The sequence below is a fragment of the Vidua chalybeata genome, chromosome 5 (genome assembly GCF_026979565.1).
Source record: "Vidua chalybeata isolate OUT-0048 chromosome 5, bVidCha1 merged haplotype, whole genome shotgun sequence".
NCBI classification, from domain to species: Eukaryota; Metazoa; Chordata; class Aves; order Passeriformes; family Viduidae; genus Vidua; species Vidua chalybeata.
Genome location: NC_071534.1, coordinates 65326104 through 65345929, shown reverse-complemented (window position 1 = coordinate 65345929; position 19826 = coordinate 65326104). Strand labels below are relative to the sequence as shown.

Genomic DNA, 19826 nt, shown 5'->3' with positions numbered 1-19826 from the left:
ATTGGCTTTGAAACCAGCTGAAAGGATCAGCTCTAAATAGTTGGTTGCATTTCTTTCTTGTCTTGTTTGGTTAAAATACTGAAGAGGCGTCAATGCAGCTGTGTAATGAGAGGCAGAAGACAGAAAGAAAGAAAGAAAGAAAGAAAGAAACTGCCTCTCCCCTCCTGCTGCAAGAAGAGGTCTGCACACAAGGCGCTTTAAGAATACTGAGAGAGGAAAAGATGGAGACCTTCCAAAAGGTCTCCTTTTTGTCAGACACAGGCAGTGGAAAAGACAGATGCAGGATGAAGAGCTGCACACTGAACAGCATTCATCTTCCCTAAATCCCGGTCTGTCGTCCACCCACTGTAACACCATGACTCCAGTCTGGGATGCAGAGCAGATAAGACACACTGTGCATCTTACATCACTTGTCTTTCCTAAATTCCCTGCATATTTCTTAAGGACTTTATATTCCCCATACTCATTTTGCTCAGGATCCTGTGATTATCTAAATCCCAAGACAGGTCTAGGGTGTGGAAAGCCATTCTGATGACAAGAAGCCCCAGTGTTTTGGATACCTCTCATCCAAAAGACCCTAAGTGACAATAGTGCTTTTGCCCTGCAGAACAATAGCACGTTGTGCACACCCTGCTGCCCTCTCATCTATGTCAGTCCTTTGAAAGGAATAAATCATGGCAAAGGCACACAACTGAATATACACATAAATTCCACCAAACACTACACATGTAATTATAACAGTGCAGTAACATGATTTTCAGGAGATGATAATTGAAATTATGCCTCTTAGGAAAGGCACTCAGCAGCAGAGTTTGCAACTAGATTAATCCCCAAAGGTAACAAGCAATTTATTTATACATGGGTCAACAGTGATTCATATACAATTCTGGAATGTAACATTTTTAAAAGAGATTTTAAAAGCAGAAAAGCAAATAAGATCAGTTTATACTCCCTGCAGCTACAGTGCACATTCAGTGTTGCAGACCCATCAGTGTGGGCCACTAAATTAAAAATCAGGGCAAGTTTGTTTGAATCAAATTTTCCTACATCAAAACATAGGATGCTGTATGAAAACTGAGCCTTGATTTAAAATCAGAAGTCCAAAGAGTAAGGGGAGAGTTTCTTCAGGGCTTCACTGAAGCAAATGTTAAGAACTATCAAACAGTGGCACCCAGTGGTAAAGGACTTCCTGCAAATGGGAACATGAGAGAAAAACTTGGGAGGGAGAAGGGGGGAGACTGACCCAAACCCATGTTTATATACAAAAATGCTGAACTGAAAGAGCAAACATACTAAATCCCCCACAATTTTAGCAGGAAGTCTTACTTCTAAGTCATTATATTTCTGCAAACATCAGCATTAGAGAATAGAGATTCTTCAAATACAAAATGTTTAACATTAAACAGGTATTTCTGGGGGAGAGGGCAAAATCCAGAGCAACCAGCAGCCCCTTATCAGTTGGAAGACTGCAAACATTTCAAACATCTGACTTGAGATACCTAAAAGGAGACTGGTGAACCTCGAATCGTGTTAAAATCTAGTTCACAGGACTTTAGCAAGATTCCTCCAGGGAAGAGAGAAACATGTTGACAGCGATTGTTTTTCCACTTGCTCTGTATTTTCTTCACATGATCTAGAGAGAAAGATTAAAGACTAATGTGTGTCCCAGTGAGGCCGAACAATGTCCAGGACCAAAGGGTGTAGGTCATTCTCCTGGAACACGAATCCACTTCTAGATGCCATGATGATAGTGAGGATGATGATGACGGAGGGTCCTAGCAAATATCCAACCAGGCAGAAGTTTATGTCAGATGCAAGCCAAAAAGGTTAGAATTTCCTTTAATAGATGTGAGAAAATTTGGAGCAAGAGAAGAGGCAGGTTACTTTAGCAACCCTGTAAACAAGACAAACAGCAAACAAACTGCACAGCAAACAAAGTTTTCTTTGTTAAAATGAAATTAGGAAATTAAAAGCAAATGGAAGAGGAACATCTGTAAATGGGAGAATGTGTCTTATATTGAGGCTGCTCTAGCAGCTCTGCTCATTTGATTTTTAAGATGTGAAGATTAATACCAGCCTAATAATCATATAAGCAACAAGTCTGACAATGCTTTGAGAAATTTTGATGACTGGGTATTGAGGCTAGAAAACAAATTCCATAAATAAGGAGCACACTTTTAAAGTGAGGGGAATAAAGCCACCGATTTAGTAAAAGACTTGTGTTCAGTTGCATGGAGAGACCAAATTACAGGATCATAATTATCCCTTCTAGTTCTACAAATTTAAAATCTGTGAGTACAATTAATAAGTGTTTGCAAGGGGGTAAGAAGATTAAAATCTCTGCATTAATCAGGTAGTTATGCATTCAGGAGCTACAGCATCAAAAATGAGACCAAGCAAGCAAAGTATTTCTCATGCTGCCTCAGTTACTCCAGTGCTGTAAATCCCCAAGTCTTGCCAAAGGAGCACAGCAGGGGTGCTGAACCAGATTTTGCTCCGTGCCACGTGCTGCTCCTTAGGGCACAGCAGCATCCTGCCTGGAGTTAGGGCACAGCACGATCTGCTGAGCTGTCACAGCTCCCCTCCCCTCTGGGGCTTTCTGAATGACAACTTAAAAGGAATTCTAACCACCCATAAAAGAAGGCCATTTGCAACAAGTTAAAATACACGGACGTAATGAAAACCACACAGTTCACTGCAGCTTGGCAGCTTCCTAAACAGACTCATAGGTAGTTATGTAAAAGCTAAGTACTTCTTCAGACCGGGCAGATATGTATCAATTATCTGCCAACTCAACAACTCAAGTTCTTTTCATTTTCTAGGAAGAAACCCTTTTCCTAGGAGGAAAAAGAAAAATCAGAACTAGCAAAGATTGCTTTTTTCCCTTTCTCTTTGGTGATAAATGGTTCAGAGCAAGAATCCAGCCTGTTTTGATTTCTTAACACAGATTTCCTAGAAACAGACAAAAGGAAACAAAAAGAAATAATTTCCTTAAACCTATTGCTACTCCAAACTAACACACACTCCCAGCTTAATCACAGGAAAGAAATAAAACCTTCACCTCAAGGAGTTAGTCTTGGCTCAGGCAACTACATCCACATTCCAGCCTGCACTGTGTCCACAAAGAGACACCCTTCCTTGCCCAGACCTGTTTTATCCACTCTCAGCTGGCACAGATAAATTTTAGTATGAGGCTCTGCACTGCAACTCAGTGGAAAAAGAAACCACTACAAAGGAGGGAAAACAAGACCTGAAGGAAAAAGCAAAAATGAGCACACCAGTAGAACTGATGACCAATCTTCCAAAAGTGAGGTAGAGTAAGAAATTTTTCAAAAAGGCTGTTCCACACCCTACTCATGACCTTAACCAAGAGCACGATGCTGTAATGGTTTAAAAGGATTGAGTGGGTGTTAGAATGTACGGTAGCCAGCACAAGCCTCCTGGAAGCTACAAGTGGGCTTAGAACAGCCAAGCCCAATACACATGACTATTCAAATACAACAGTGATCAACAGGCGTTCTGCAAACAACACAACATGCCACAGGGCATGGAGAGGAACATCATCTGCTCACTGTCTGATAGGAAGAACAAGAGGTCTGAAACCCAGGAATGTACAGAAAATAAAAATGGAGGAAAATGTTGACACTCAGTCACATCTGTCAAATCTGGTGACTTTTCACTGGTGCTCTTGATGAGCAGATACAATCAGCAGCTTCTCCTGCAAGCTCATAAATCAGGAAGCTGTGGCACCAGGGCAGGGCTGAGTATCAGCCAGAAGGCTGCGCATGAAAGGGCAGCGGAGCAGCTCGCTGCTCAGGCGGAAGGGCGTTGTTCTCTTAAAGAAACAAGCCTCCATCTGAACGGGACTGATGCGTTATTCACACATCTCAGTTGCCTTTGGCTTCTCAGCCTCCCTAGAATGAAGATCCCAGAATGTCAATACCTAAAACAAAAGCAGTCGCACAAGCTTAGCATGAACACAAGGGAGATTTTAGCATATAATTTGACAGAACATATAATTTGACAGATTTTTTTGTGTATGGTGACATGGGACTGTTTCTAGGATGTTTACTGTCAACTTTTTCTTTTCTTTTTAGAAAGACTTGAAAAAGTTCAGGAAGGGAGAAACAGACCACCACTCCCTAATCCCTCCAGAAGGGAACTGTTTAACAAATTCCAAGTAGTTAGCAAAGAAGAGTAAGAAACTAGAAGGATGACCCCAATGCCTCCACAAAGGGATTGTTTGTTGAGCTTGTGAACTGGTGGCAGGAAAGGAATTTCCTACAATTGTTACCTTTCTGCTTGAGAGACCACCTGGAGGAAAGTCTCAGGCTGTCCTTCCTCAGCAGCACTTGTGAAGAGGGTGAGCTGGAGTTTGTAGGACCTGCTCCTCACATCCTTCTCCAGGGCTTTAGAGAGGGCAGCTCACTTGATTTATATCCTACAGAAGTGGAACTGAACTAGACCTAAACTTGAAACGCAAGAACTCTGAATTATGTAATTTGAACAAGAAAAAAGCTCTGAGTAGTTTTAAGAGGCATTACAAGGATCTCCATCAAATGGTTAAATCAAACCACCTGCATCCCAAAAAGTCATACACTAGTTTACACTGGTCTCATAGAGGAAAATGTGCAAGTGGGCTTAGAACACGCTTCCTTCTTCCTGCTCAAAAATAAAGAAAAACCTTAAAGAAGCCAAAAACCAAAGGGTTGCAAAACAAGACTTCAGTAGAGCCAAGAAAGGGGCTGAAAGTCTTTATCATAACATGCCTACAGCTGAGGAACAAAAGCAGTGTGAGGTCACAGCTTGGCTCCTGCTAGTCAAGGTTCACAAAAGCACACAGAGCTTCCAGAGAAGCGAGTGCCATTTGTCATTCACAGAGGGTCTGGAAGCCACGTTTATGAAAGAGGCTGCTGCCAGCCCCAAGAGAAGAGGGTTTGAAAAAAAGCCTAGTCACAAGCCTTGGAGCTCTCTTATTATCATTTCACAGGTGACTCAGCTTACTTTACAACAGGCAGGCTGAAAAACTCTCCTCTAGCTGGGTTTTACAGCAGCTTAATTAATAGGATGAATACCTATTGATAGAGGCAATCGCAACCTCCACTGCCAGCTGCACCTCTTCATGCCTGAAGCCAGTCCTACTCTTTGTTCTGCTGCTGAAAACACAACTTGGAGGGCTCTGAGCACCTGCTGGGCCTGCCAGCAAAGAGGGGAAACTTTCAGGCAAGCAAACTTTCTACACTGGCAATAAACTGCATGTTAAAGCCTCCTTAAAAATGTCACCATGCAGTATCCTCAGCTGGACATCATCTCACTGTCTCAGACATTTGTAGAAGAAAGGAAGAAATGGCAAGAGGTGTTTCTGTCATCCTTTTCCCAATCTCCTTCAATAACTAAATGGACTATTAAAAAATAAAACAACAAAAAAACACACAGAGAAAAATTGTAATTAAAATTTCAATGAGCCCATGTGGCATCCAAGACTTTTAAAAAAGCACACCCCTGTTTTCCAAGCAGAAGCATTCCAACAAATGGTCACAGGTGAATAATCAGCACTCCAGGTGGAAACATTGTGCCATGTCACATTGCTCAAGCACTGCCTCTCATGCTTCTTATCACTAAATTAATTACTAGTTTTCTCTATGGCTGCCTAACCTACAAAGATGTATGGACTTACTAGAGGAACTTTCTTTATGACTAAAGGTGAAAAATAAATTGATATTTATATAAGCATCTCATGCATTGCTAATTCCTGGGCTTGCACCTAAATGAGGGAAAGGTGATCTGCAAATGTGAGCACTGTTTCTTAAAAAATAAAAGTAGGTAGAAGCCCCTTTACTGTAAAATCTTGATGTGTTACTAGTCCCATAAACCTGACTACGCCAGACCAAACTGCCAGAACACTTTCAAACGTTTTAACACAAGTTGCTTAAGTTCCTACAAACACCACAGTTGTCTCATCTTACAACACAGTCACTTTCTCAACCTGCTTGCTTACCAAGCAGTGGAGAACTCCAGACTGCAAAGTAGAATATTAACATCTGCTTCTTTTTTTTTAATTAGACAAACATATTTTGCCATGACTCACTGAGGGATTGTATTTTAAAACTGCGAAAAATTACTGAACGAGGGGAATTCATCAAAATTTGAAGTAGCACTGTTCATTGTAACAGGCTTGGTCACATCAGAGACTCAGTCAGTAGGAAAGCTGCCCCACAATTACAGTGAGGAACTGAGCCATGACAGAAGAGAGAGGCTCTATTCTCAGCTTTACCAAAAACTGGATTTGTGATGCTGAGCAAGTTGCTGAGCCTTAAATTACTCTGGAACAAGCTGTGGTTGTCAGTGCAAGACAACATTTTGGATATCAAATGCAGAGAGAGCAAGACAGGCTTTTTTGGATGAGCAAATCAATAAGAAACATCATCAATTACCACAACACTATGCTTTGTTCTATTATAGGCAGCATTTTGTCAGACATTTTGGAGCCATTTCATGTTAACCACTCTTTTTTTTTTTAGGATTGAACAAAGACTTGCTTTAGAATCAAGAGGCAAAATCCAAACAGGTAATTTGCTGAAAGAAGTTTAGAAAATTAAATTGATGATGTTTAAAAGAAAGTACAAAGTTATGGATTAAGAGATACACAGAATAAAATTTAGAAAGATGTTAGAGTTAATAACACAGAGGCTGTGAACTTCTTGGTGCTGCAAAACAAATGCTAGGGATTTAGAAGTCTCATGCCTAAAAGATTGACACTAGTTTCACCCCAAGCCTATTTTTATGAATTTCTTCCTTCCCAAGCTATTACCGAAGTCCCCAGTGATTTTTTTTTGTCTGTGAATTTATCATCTCAATGACAAAAAGAGACACATTAAACACATGCTTTTTTTAAGCTACACTAGTAAATATGTTCTCAGAAATGACTCCAAGACAAAAATCTACACTGAAAAGCTGGAATGAGAGCTGGGAGCCTGAGGGCTTTCCTATCCCACTGGTGAATACAGCACGTTCTTTTTGAGCATGTTCATAGTAAGACAGAGAGCCATTTGTCAAAATCTGTCCTCTTTAAAACAGCATGTATTCCTCAACAGCCTCAGTGCTCAGCAGGGTGTAAATACCGCACCTTCACCACTTCCCCAGTGTGAGTTCAATACATACATTAGTGTTTAAGATTGAAGCAAATGCTTGCTATAATTAAATCCCATTTCATCTAAGAATGTTAATAGTCATGTGAATGTTAACAAACCAGCCACAACTTTTTCCATATCATCGAGATATGTGATGTTGAACACAAGATTCTGACCTGATACAATGAACCCAGTAGCCTGCCTGCACAGAGGATGTGGTCCCATGGATCCCCACAAAAGATCAGACAAGCTGCACAGAAGCACAACAAAGGCAGCAACAGGATCCACTTCCAGTTTATTTATACAAGCTAGGATATCAGAAGTAATCCAGGAGCCTTCCCCTGCTCAGATTTGTCATTAATACTTCTTGTTTTCGCACCTGCACCTTTCCAGCACTGCTGAGAGCAGCAACACCACAGGTACCAGTGGCAGCACACTGCAACTGGCAAATGAAGATGGTGAATGTGGGTGTCTGCTCATCCAGATGAGCATCTTAAGGATCTTTCCAGCAGACAACACTCTGCTCCAGCCAGTCCCAGCTCCTCATAGAGAGACTCTAGAGAAAATCATGAGCTGCATTAGCAAACAGCCCTGCAAGGAAGCAAAACCCTCAGAAGATACAGGCACAGTCAGCTGGGATTGCAGCTTCTGTGCAATGTGTTTGTGAAAATCAGCACAGGGATAAGTCTGTACCAGTATCAAGCAAGGTTACTCCAGAGTGGGAACAGCTGTACCAGCAAAAACACGACTGGCTAGTGCAGAGACTCAGATCCCTTGAACCCTACAGAACAACTTGTATGAAAAGACTAGAATCCCAGTAACTCTGAAATGACAAAATATCAATCCTATTTGAGTTTCATTAGACCCCATGTTATACATTTATTTTACAAATGGCAATTGGAACAGAAATTAGAGCAACCTCACTGTTCACACTTGAGGGAGTCACTATGCTCCGTAAGTCTACACAGATGACTGAATCATTATCCCCATTTTATACACTCTATCTTCCTGGAAGCCAAAGGCCTTTGGGACTTACAAATAGTAGAACCTTTGCAAATTTTACTGACTGGGCTCAGCTAACGTTGTGTCCTTAACAGGGAGACACTGTCAGCTCATCTTTCACACAAAGGTAATATCCTGCTCACATTTTAAGTAACTTTCCCAGATAAAAAGTGATATTAAAAAAGTGATATTAAGTGATTTCCCAGATAAAAAGATGTTGGTTGCCACCCTCATCCCCAAACCTGACCTTGCCAGCACTGCTAACTTGTTTGCTGCAAATTGGGCTGCATGAGATACAGTAGTATGTGCCTTTGAGCAGGGTGACTGCCACGCCATGAGAGCCCAGCAGCATGGCACTATCTCAATATGTAGCTAAGCCATCAACCCCATAGTTTTGGGTGCAACATCCTCTTTTCAAAAGCTATTTCCCTCTTACCAACACACTTAAGTACACATACACCTCATGGCCTGGTGGAATCTTTGTGGCTGGGCAGGGGTGCAGGTTTTGATAAGAGTATGTCTACAAATTAATTCTGATCTGCACCCTACTGTGTTCAGTGCTTTCCTATGGCTTCCATTCAACATAAACATTAACAACCATTGAAAACACAGTGCTTCCAGGAAAACAATGTTTAGTTAAATTCACACAGTGATAAAAAATTACAATAAAAACATTAGAAGTTTGAAATCAATGGAAGAATTTTCCCACACAGTAACAGCAGCTTTACTAAAATGCATGCCAGCAAATGTGCCTGTGCACCCTCAGAAGTACTACTCTCACAAGTAGGGAGGTAACAAATTTGTAATTTTATAGCAGAGCCAAGATGGGTAAGGTTGTAAAGGCTACATCACAGACTCTTTATCAGGAAACAAGATCTATGCAGAATTCAAAGATTTTTATCCCATCCAGGTTTTTTTTTCTATTGCTAGAAAGTGCAGATATCCATTTAGTAGAAAACCTCTGAACATGTCTTTTAAACATCCCTTTCCAAAAACCTCCCATGGGACAACTTCATTACTTCAACAAGTGACTCGAGAAGCAGGAGGAGGCAGTATATTAAATGAGTAAGGTAGACACAGGAGGCCAAGGCAACAAGAATTTCATCCAATTTCTCACACCTCATTCTACCCTTCCTTACATCAGATGAATCAGCATTGTTCAGCTGCAACTGCCGGCTCTAAATCTTACCCAAATACCTCCGCTAAAAACTAAAGACATCAACCACTTGTCACTCTCTTGCTTAAGACCTTTTATGCATCCCACTCTAACCCTTATTTATACCATTATGATTATTATCTAATTATAAACAATGGCTTGATTAAAACATACATATTTATAGAAGCATTCATGTCACCTACCTTTAGGCCTTTAACTGCTGCAGCTAAAATGGGAAAGCAAGCTCCTTATAGCATTAGCATGGTTATCCAGAGGGCAAATCAAAGCAGCTTGTTCAGCACTAAAGTCAAATATCATCACTCTCAAGCAGCTTCCAGACACTCTCACCTTCTACCACTGAGGTTATCAGAACTCCAGAGAATCTAGATTCCCAAATGGCTTTTTTAAAGCAATGGGCAAGGTTCCTTCAAAAATCAAACTAGTTAGAAACTGCAGCTCAAATTTCATAAACTACAGCAGTACTGAACAAATCCAACCTGCCACTGCTTTTTACACTATCTCCAGCATACTTCCAGATTCACATACAGTGTGATGTAAACCCAGGGAAAATACTCAGCTTAATCATTTCCTGTATTATTCACCACATTGTGTGCAATACCTTGTGGATTAATTATCCAGATAACAAAATGACTGCAAGTGCCTTTAATGTTGTTGGTCTGAAGTAGTAATCTAAATACTGAGAGCAATGTGCTCCTGTGATCTACAGCATGAGACCTGAAATGAAGAAAAACCCCCAACTACCTGCTACACAAGAGTAATAAAAGACCCTTCCTTCCTGTACAGGAAGGTGAGTAAACCACTAAGCAATTGTGGAAAGTCCCAAAAATTGGGAAAATCAAAGAGAGAAAAGGGCTTTCACATCTAGAAGCCAAACCGTTTAAAGGAATGGAGAGAAGGGTCACCAAGAAAGAAATTTTTTATGATGAAAGCAGTGAGACCCTGGCACAGGCTGTCCACAGAAGCTCTGGATGCCCCATCACTGGAAGTGTTCAAAGTCAGACTGGATGGAGTTTTGAGAAACACAATTGAGTGAAAGATGTCCTTACCCACTACAGGGGAGTTGGACTAGATGAAGCTCAAAGGTCTCTTCCAACTCAAAGCCTTCCATGACTCTCTGAGTGATGACATTTATATGAGGAGGGGATAAACACATTTTTGGGTGCTTGTGCACAGAAGCAGTCCAACAGCAAGAGAGATGCTGCTCCTCTCCTGGAGCCAGGACATCCACACAGATGAAGGAAGCCCTTGAGCAGAATTACTGCTCTCCCCAGCCACAGATATGGCCACATACCACTACCCATAACACAGCTGGAAACATCTCACTTCTGTGTGTCCTGGTTAAGCAAGAGGCACAAATTTCTGTTTGAAAGCAATTTAAACCGCACCACTGGAAATACCCGTAGAAATATTTCTGTTATTTCCAGGCCACCAAACACAAGTAGCACTCACTAGTTTACTACTCTGGTTTCCAATTTAAGAAATGCCTTTAATGGAAGCACTTTCTTGAACGCATACCAAATGCCACTGAACATAATTGTGCCTAAACTGCACCTCCTAGAGAGCTCCACTTTAAAATCAACTCTGAGCATGTTGTAACCTAAAAAGGGAAGAGAGGAGGGAATAAAAAAAACCAAAGAGGAAAGAACTTTCTCTGTGGCATTTTTCTTTCTCCAAACACAGAAAGAAACAGGTGTTGATATAAGCAGAAAGGAAGACATCTCACAGATTCAAAACCAAGTGCTATCAGCAAAAATATTAGATTATTGAGGCAGAAAGAGAGAGGAAGTTGCAAAACTGCTTAACATTTCAAGAAGGTCTGAAGCTTTTCACTCCGTGTTGTAGCTGGGGAAAACAGACATATACTTTGAGTATCATACAGAGGTTTGGACTAGAAGGGAACTCAAAAGATCATCTACTTCCAACACCCCTGCCATGGGCAGGGACACCTTCCACTAGGCTAGGTTGCTCAAAACCCTGTTTAGCCTGACTTTGAACACTTCCAGGGATGGCAAGAGACACCACTTCTCTAGGCAACTTATTCCAGCAATTCACCACCCTCCACAGTAAAGATTTTCTTCCTAATACCTCATCTAAACCTGCCCTCCTTCAGTCTAAAGCCATTCCACCTTGTCCAGTGTCCCTCTCCAGCTCTCTTGTAGCCAGTTCAGGTACTGAAAGGCGCCCTAAAGTGTCCCCAGAGCCTTCCCTTCTCCAGGCTCAATAACCCCAACTCTCTAAGCTGTCTCCAGAGCAGAGGTGCTCCAGCCCCTTGAGCATCTTTGGGCCTCTGGGTTCACTCCAACAGGTTCCTGTTCTTGTTACCTTGTGGACCCCAGAACAGGGGTACAGTTGGAATAGCAACTCAGTAACAACAGTCAAATAAATGAAATGCTACATCTGTTGTTACAATTAAATTAACAAAGCACTGATAGAACCATGCATGTTTTCCCCTTGTGTACCATGCCTGGGTAAAGATGTTCTGTAGCTGTACATATTTCCTGTGTTATAAATTAAATACAAGCCAAATTTACCCTTCTTGCAATGCTATTAAAAATCAAGGGCAATTACTCCGGGGATAAATCTGGCCCAGTAATGTTTTTACAACAAAAATGAGTTTCAGAATAAATTCTACTAAAATAAATCTGTGTGGAAATACTTGAAACATTTTCATTTGTGTTCCCAGAGCACTTGTTTAAAAATAAATTGGAACAGAGAGTTCCCAGTATTCAATAGATGGAAAATGTCAAGACAGTGTTTCAGAATACTCTGTTTTCAGGTGGTCAACCTGATATTCTTACTGTCTGGTTCTGTGGGGGGTAGTTTTGTCGTGGTTGATGTTTCAATTTTTTTGTTTGTTTTCTGTGTGGGGGTGTATTGTTTTTTGGGGGGTGGGGAGGGATTGTGGGGTTTTTTGTTTGGTTTCGGGGTTTAGTTTGGGGGTTTTTTAATACCTAAGTATTTGTAGTCTTTAATAAAGGCCACCTTATATATGCAACTCAGATTGTGTACCATGAATTAAGGAGCTCAGAAATTAGGTGTACATAGAAAATCAAACCCATGAATTCAAGATTTCCAATTTTTACATTGAGATTACACAATCAGACAAAATACAATTACAAACAGCATTAGGTTAGACTCTCAGCTGGCATGAGTTGGAGCCAATCTACTAAAATCAATTTATCTTCCTCAGCTTATCTGATTCCTCAGGGAATGTGGGCAATATTAATACTGCAGCTCTCCACAAAGTCACACATGCAGAAGTGCTGGCGAGAGCAATGGCCTGGGGAGCCTCACACGATGCTGCAGCCCCTCACGGATGCACCTGTAACGCTGCTCCCACGGAACACTGCAGCAACTACACTGATGGAGACAGCCATAAAACACACACAAGTTGCTGAAAGCAATTTATCTACAGCAATTTGCACAGCCTGTAATCACCGTAATCACATTTTTGTTGAAACATGGAACATTGGGCTGGAAGGAACTTCAAGAGGCCCCTCATCCCTTCCCTGCCCCAGGGTGAGCTGTAGCACACCTACATACCCCTGAAGTCTTCTGCCAAAGACGTTTTTGATCCAAAATTTTTCATTTGTGATCTTAATTCAAAACAAAATGTGACTTAAACCCAGTTGTTCATCTGATTTTAAGCCCCAGGCATTGACATTTAATGCTAATGAACATACAGAACATCTGGCTGGTTAACATCCGATGTGAGTAGAGCTGAGCCTTCACCAACATGGGGACAGCAGAAGATATAAACAGGTAGATTAACAATTTCTTTAAAGCAGGAGTCAAACATAGCAGAAATTTAAAAATCTGTTCAACAGATTTTTTTAAATCTCCATTACAGGAGATATTTTTAGCATATCTGGAGGAGACCACAGAGTTCATGAGAAAACCTGCAATGCTCTCACTGAGGCCATCATCTCCACACCAGGCACTGAGAGGAGAAGGTATTCCCACTGCCATACAGAAGAGGCCACTCTGTTCCCAGAAAGGTCTTCTCTCCTGCCTTGCACTGACCAAGTCTGGTTTTAACCTCCCCAACTTTTACAAGCTTGTCATAAAATCCCCTTGCAGTGGTAGAGGGGCATGTACCCCTGTTTTCCCACAGAAAGTCACAGGCTCAGGAGAGAGTCCCGTGGAGCCGAGAACTCGTGGTTCCTCTGTCTTCTAAACCTCACGGGCCACAAATTCAGAGATAAAGAGTCTGTGGAGGGAAGGGGAGGCAGGCAGGGAAAGCCATTCAATAAACCATTTTGCAAAAATAGTACTTGGATGGCTCTCAGGAGCACAGAAGAATTCAGGACTAACAGCTACCGATGACACTTCAATGGTAAGGTAAGGGGAGAAGGGTCTGAACATCAGATCCAAGTCTTAAAGTTTTAAATTATTAAAGCAAGGCCTCAAATCTTGTAACAAGGCACTGCAGCTTATTTAAAGAAAATAACACACTAATAAGAACACTTATTTCCTTCCTCATCTTCCAGGCATAGAATCACCAGGATCTGTTTGGAAGTGTTTCCACTGCTTCTGCCAGTCCTGAAAACAATCATGTGCTCATGTTGAGAGGCAACCCAGTTTTCTCATTGTGATTCTAAACCAGAATATATATTGCTTCTATTTTTTCCCCTATATATTTTTTTCATGCAATTATTTAAACAACTCCCCAGTCCCCTGGGACTCAGTTTATGGCAATAATTGAGTGAGCTTTTTTCTTCTCAGATGTTCTGTTTTTCAGGGCAAGATTCCTTTTTGTGTGTATGATCCTTTTTTAATTATGCCAAAGCCAAGGCAAAAGTGTAATAAAAAATGCAGTGACTATGTTTGCTTATTTTTATACTCTGACATTTTCATTTCATGTCATTAATGAGTCTAATCAATCTCTCTTGCATTACACACATATCACATTCCTAACTAGTAGCAATTAGAAATATATAGCCGTTTGCTTTCTCCCAGAACTGTAGAAAATTCATGCCACTTGTCACAAAAAGGGTTCAGACTACAAAGGGCAACACACAAAATACAAAGTATTTTAATTTGACACCATTCTTCATGCAGTTCTCAAATCAAAAGCAACAGTGTTAAATTCTATTATTAGTCTCCTGCTCAGATCACCACTTTGAATAAAGGCATTAATGACATGGAGACATGCAAAGCATTTTCTTAGAAACCAGAGAATCACTAAATTAAACAATTTGGATGTTAGCATTAAAAATCCCCAGTAAATTGTGTATTCACCAAGAAAAGGCAAAAGTATTGAACAAGAAGCATCTGCAGTGGCTTTTTCACTTTCTGTACAAGTGACAGGCAGGGTATCTCCCTTGACTCATAACAGACATTGTACCCACTGTGGTCAGGAGCTGCACTGGCAGATTTCCATCCCAGAGCACAGATTCTCACAGCTGCCCATGCACAGGACTTTCTCACTCTCCCCCAACATGCTTCTCCTTGTTTTTGGAAAGGCGGCAAGCACAGTTGTCCCAGTTAAACCGAAGGTGTCCTTCATGCCCTCCCAAAGACCCAACCAGTCCCATTTTGGCAGCTGCTATAAAAACAACTGCTCCCCATGTACAAGGAGCATCCAGTTGCTGCAACAGCCAGCTCTGACCCAGCTGATGGAAAGGAGAAATGGCAATGTGTCCTTATATTGATTACAGAAGTCTGCCTTTAATTCCATTTGAGAGCTCATCCCTATCTATTTGGTTTATTTGGTGCATCAGCCACTTATTCCTTAAAAAGTTCAAATGCATGAAAAAAAGGATGTAGAAGCTGGAGTAACACTGATCTCTTCAATATCTGTATAACTAGAAGCAGCTGTAGCACTTACAGAGTCAGAAGTCATGCCCCTGTACCATTCCCATTGTTGCCATTTGCTTATCCATGTGCTGTGACATACAGACTGTGACAACAGCAAAAATGGACACAGAGCACTGAAGACTCTGTGATTCAGTCTCAGCTCTCAACCACCTCCACAGATGTCACAATCATTTCATAGAAACATCTGCCTGTTCTACATCTGTGTTAATAGGGAGAGAAAAAAGCTGAGTCTCGCAGAAGTGCAGAGTTCAGACAACAATAAAACAGGTCACTGATCAGAGAAACTCTCCAGGCGTATTCAGTGTGAAAGACAGCATGAATGTTGTTCCCTCTCGAGGTAACCAGACAGACAGACAGTGATGCATCCTACAGAACTGGCTCACAAAAAGCAAGTGACGCCATGTGGGATCCAGGACTTTTGCATACAAAGCCATTTAAACTGAATGCCATAGAGCACAAGCAGGAGTGGGTGTACAAGAACTCCATAACTGTTAGCTACCACATTACCTGAGTTTTGGGTAAAATGCCCATGGCCAGCCGTCCCTGAGATTTCCAAGGCTGAGTTAGGAAAGTCTAACAGCTCACCAGCTGCTACTAAAACCTATGCTCCATGAGAGGTTAAGAAAATACCAGGTGATTTCTTCTTATTAGGTCCCAATTTACCATTGAAGAAAGCAACAAGGATCCAAGGAGTCTCCTTTATTCCACAGATCCCTTGTCTGTCCAAAAGGGATGGAGAGCTTTCTGTAGCATACAATTAACTTCACAGTCACTAAAATGTGAAGTTTCATTTAGCACTTGAGATTTTTTATGCCTTTCTAAATTCTTTACATAATCTGTGCATTAGCAAGTGTGAGTTAATTTTTTTTGCGTTAATAAAGTAAACTAAACATAAAACCAATAGTTAAGACTGAAATAAAAAATTGCAGATTTTTATGCCTCAATCATATTTTTATTATCTTCCAAGTGTTGAGTAGATCAAAACCCAGGGAAAAATACATACTGTAGGCCAGATCTTTCAGCAGGTGTATGGTCTGAACAACTCTTTGTGTATAATTACACTGCCAAATACTTGATGAAAAGAATTGAGTGGATGTCAGCATATGCTTCTTGTAAAACAGACAAGAGGACCTTTGTCAGACAAGAATTAAATTAAGATTCACTATAGGAACTGTATCATACAGTTTAAAAGAAAACCACAAACACATGTGCAGGGCTGAAAATGAGGGTAAAAAACTTGAGAAGAAATGTCAGCTGAGGTCTGTTCCTTGCACAGAAGGAGACTGAACAGCAAGGGATACTATTATCCATTGCATCCAGAGAGCTGGCAGGCCTGTTGCTCAAAAGCAGCTGCTTGAATATTTAGCTTGAAAGGCAGACTATTCCTTGCATTTTCTCTGGTGTGGCTTTCAGCTGCACAGCAGTGCCAAACGGCATCGTGCTTCCTGCAGAACCAGAGCCCCTTTGGGCTGGGTACAAACATGGTTTATAGGGCACCATGAAGGGGAGACCACAGCACTGCACTGATGCCACAGGGGCCTTGGAAGCTGGTGCGGAATTTCTGAGGATGTTGGCTCAGTGCGTTCAGATCAGCAGAGTGGTTGACATGATCCATTCTCAGTGCTGGTTATTTTGTCACAGAGAAAGACAAAGAAGGAAGGGAGCAGTGAGAGACAGCAAAGGACTCCTACACTGAAAGATGCACACAATATTGGTCCATGCTTATCGGAGCTGGGTATGACAGATAATAACTCCAACAGCCTGCATTAAACAGATATTGGGTGTGCAGCCTACACATCTGCCAGTTTTCCTGCTAGGCACTGAAAAGCAGCATCCATCTAATCACTCACCAGCAGTAATTCCTTTACCTGCTTCAATCTTCTTTACATACTGTCACCCAGTCCCAGAGACTAAAAATACATTAATTAACAATATCTTACTTTTGTGTTTGATAAATTGAAACCAAGAAAAAGGGGAACAATTTTGAGTTCATGAACTGAAAATGATTTGCAAAGCAGTAATTCAGCTTAGTGTGCAACTTTACACACATGCAGAGACACAGGTTTTCCACATATTAAAATAATGCTACTAGTTAAATGTTACTAATGCACAAAAGATGTTCTCAGCTCTCCTTTGAAAAGCCTACCACGCAAGTAGACACCTATTAAATACAGAGACAACTGTAGTCAGACACAATATGGCAATTTCGTTCTAACACAAATCTTGCTGGCACAGAGGCTGAAGTCACACATTTTCTAGAAGAGCTTCCAGACTTTTCCTGGTATGAATATTTAATGTTTTGAGAGAAGCAAGAGGATTTTGTGTTTAGAAGTTACTCCGCTAGAAGCACTCTCTGTTATCTTTAGTGTTTTGCTTTAAATTATGAATAATCAACTTGTAAGATTGCTCACAAAATCTCCAGCCCCTGAAGAAGCAAATAAGAACTCAATCAGAAAAGCTGTGGGCAAACGGGATTGCTAGTCTGACTTGCAAGGGAGAATTGCCTGTTAAAAAAAGGCAGAATCATGTTTCCATGTGGAAAATGTTAAAGTTATTGTAACTAAATATAACAACCCAAAGTTTCCCCCTCTATTTTATTTCCAATAATACACATAGTCATCTCTGCTTGTTCCATTAGACAGCAGAACCAGTCATGGTCTTGTTCAAAATCCCCTGGGATCTGAGCCTTTCTTCCCAGGTTCCCCCAGGTGGGAGCAAGAATGCCAGGACCACATGGAAATAGGCAGGCATGTGCCAGAGAAAGAGGAATAGGAAATATCTGCATGTGGCTTTCACATCTATCTTCAGTACAGGCCTCAAAATATCCACAAAATAGCCAAAATTCCCATACAAATATGAATGAGAGAGGAGAGAGGGAAAGACTCAAGTATCAGGATGTTCCAGTTTGAAAATGTCATTGAGAATGATAAATTTGAGCTAATTAAATGGGGGTGGGGGGGTGGGGGGGGTGATGGGGAGCATAACAATCAAGCAAAGAATATCCATGTCAGATGTCACCTAGATGGCAAGACAGGAGCATTTATTCTGCCACACTGACATATTCTATAATCACAGTCAATGTCACACTGTTGAATGACGTGCAGGAAGTGTTGCTGCTTCATCCTTGTACCATTCTCTGTTACTGCACCCTCTGCCATCCAAATTCCCAGTTCCTCTCATGCTTTACAAAATGTCAGTGCAGAGACTTCTAGGAATTTGGGCCAAGTTCAAGAATCTCCATCTGCTCCTGTTGGAGAGGGATGAGATCAGACTGTAAATGAGTGGCAGACTCCTAGCAAGGAGACACGTGAATACTATTTGGACACGTATGAAAGTCAGTCCCAGCCTTCTTAATTTAAATTAAAAACTTTAGACTCTCCTCTGTCTCTCTGTAATGAAACATTCATATAATCAGTTATTCATCCATTAGGTTAAGTGCATGTATAGGCAAGTACTCTCAAGACATTTCATTAATCTACATTTATCTTAAAGCTGTTTAGAATTGCAGACGTGCATCCACAAGATGAGTTCTTCAAGACTTAAAAGCAATTAGGTCTTGAGAAAAGTGGCTTTGGTAGCACATGTTCTCACAGTTATTTAAATAAATTCAAATCAAATATAGGTTTAAATCCACATGAGACTTCTCATTAGACACCAGTGTTTTTTCAAGTTTCCAGAGCCTTTTTGCAGTGCTTTGCACCGTGAATGTAGGAGCATGCACCTGTGCTGGTAGTCAGCTTGCAGAAGGGCTCCCCTTGCAAGCCTAAACACACAACATGGGTTCATAAACTGAATTTATACCACTTCCCTGTTACAGCTGGTAGCAATATGGAAAAAAATAAATATATATATAAAAGGTGTCACTTTCTGGAAAAGTTTCTCCCCACCTGACTGGTTATCATGGTAGCCCAGGACTAAAGTCAGGAGCAGAATCATGGTGCATGGTGTTCATCCACTAACATGCTCCAATTTACCTTCATGGCACTCTGGAGCGCTGACATCAAGCTTCTGTATTTTGTAAGAAGGTGAACATTAAAAAAAAAATACTAAAAAGTCCAAATCAGAAATCAACTTACTTAAGGAATTAGGTAGAATAGGAAACTCAAAGTGGACCATGAAAGTCCAAAGTGAGCTCTGTAAAATAAACCCTTCTGCATTTCACTAATTCTTACACTTCTAGATGTGCAGTAATTTCAAATCCTGCCTACTTAAACTGTAAGATAAGACTCGTGAATTTTACATCATTGGAAAAAGATGACCCTAACTCTGGCAGAGTGTATTAGAATTCTTTATAATCTTAAGTGTCAATCTTGCTTACATCTATTTATTTTTAAGTCCACAAATGGACTTAAAAAGAGAATAAACAGCCCATTTCATGGCCACAAATGTGGCCAAAAAACCACAATGTCATTACATTTTGTGTGTGGGTAAAGCCTGCTGGTTTAAAACATACACATAAACACACAGATACATATGCACATACATAGGCACACATACTGCCTTTGTAAATAATCAGAACGATCTTGATGAATCACCTCTGTTTGATATTTTTACAGTGTTTCTTGTAAAAAACCTTCCCTGAATGTGCAAACTATTAAGAAAATATGTGAAAAACAAAGTCTGATTGGCAGACTAAAGTTGGACGCTGAGTAACATGTAAGCCTGTTTAGCATTAGTGCCAGAGATCCCTTCTCACT

At 40.8% G+C, this 19826-nt stretch overlaps 1 protein-coding gene across 6 annotated transcripts in view; it reads right to left on the bottom strand.

The window, feature by feature from the left end:
* The window catches only part of FAM107B (family with sequence similarity 107 member B), a 59256-nt gene that overhangs the window by 16254 nt on the left and 23176 nt on the right, over nt 1-19826 (bottom strand). The window contains exon 1 of one of the 6 annotated variants that reach the window (XM_053943304.1): nt 15140-15213. The exons of 4 other annotated variants lie outside the window; for them this stretch is intronic. The gene's annotated coding sequence lies outside the window, so the exon portion shown is untranslated. Of the gene's footprint in view, nt 1-4294; nt 4634-15139; nt 15214-19826 lie in introns of those variants that run through there. One more of the 6 variants, XM_053943307.1, reaches the window with a different exon arrangement.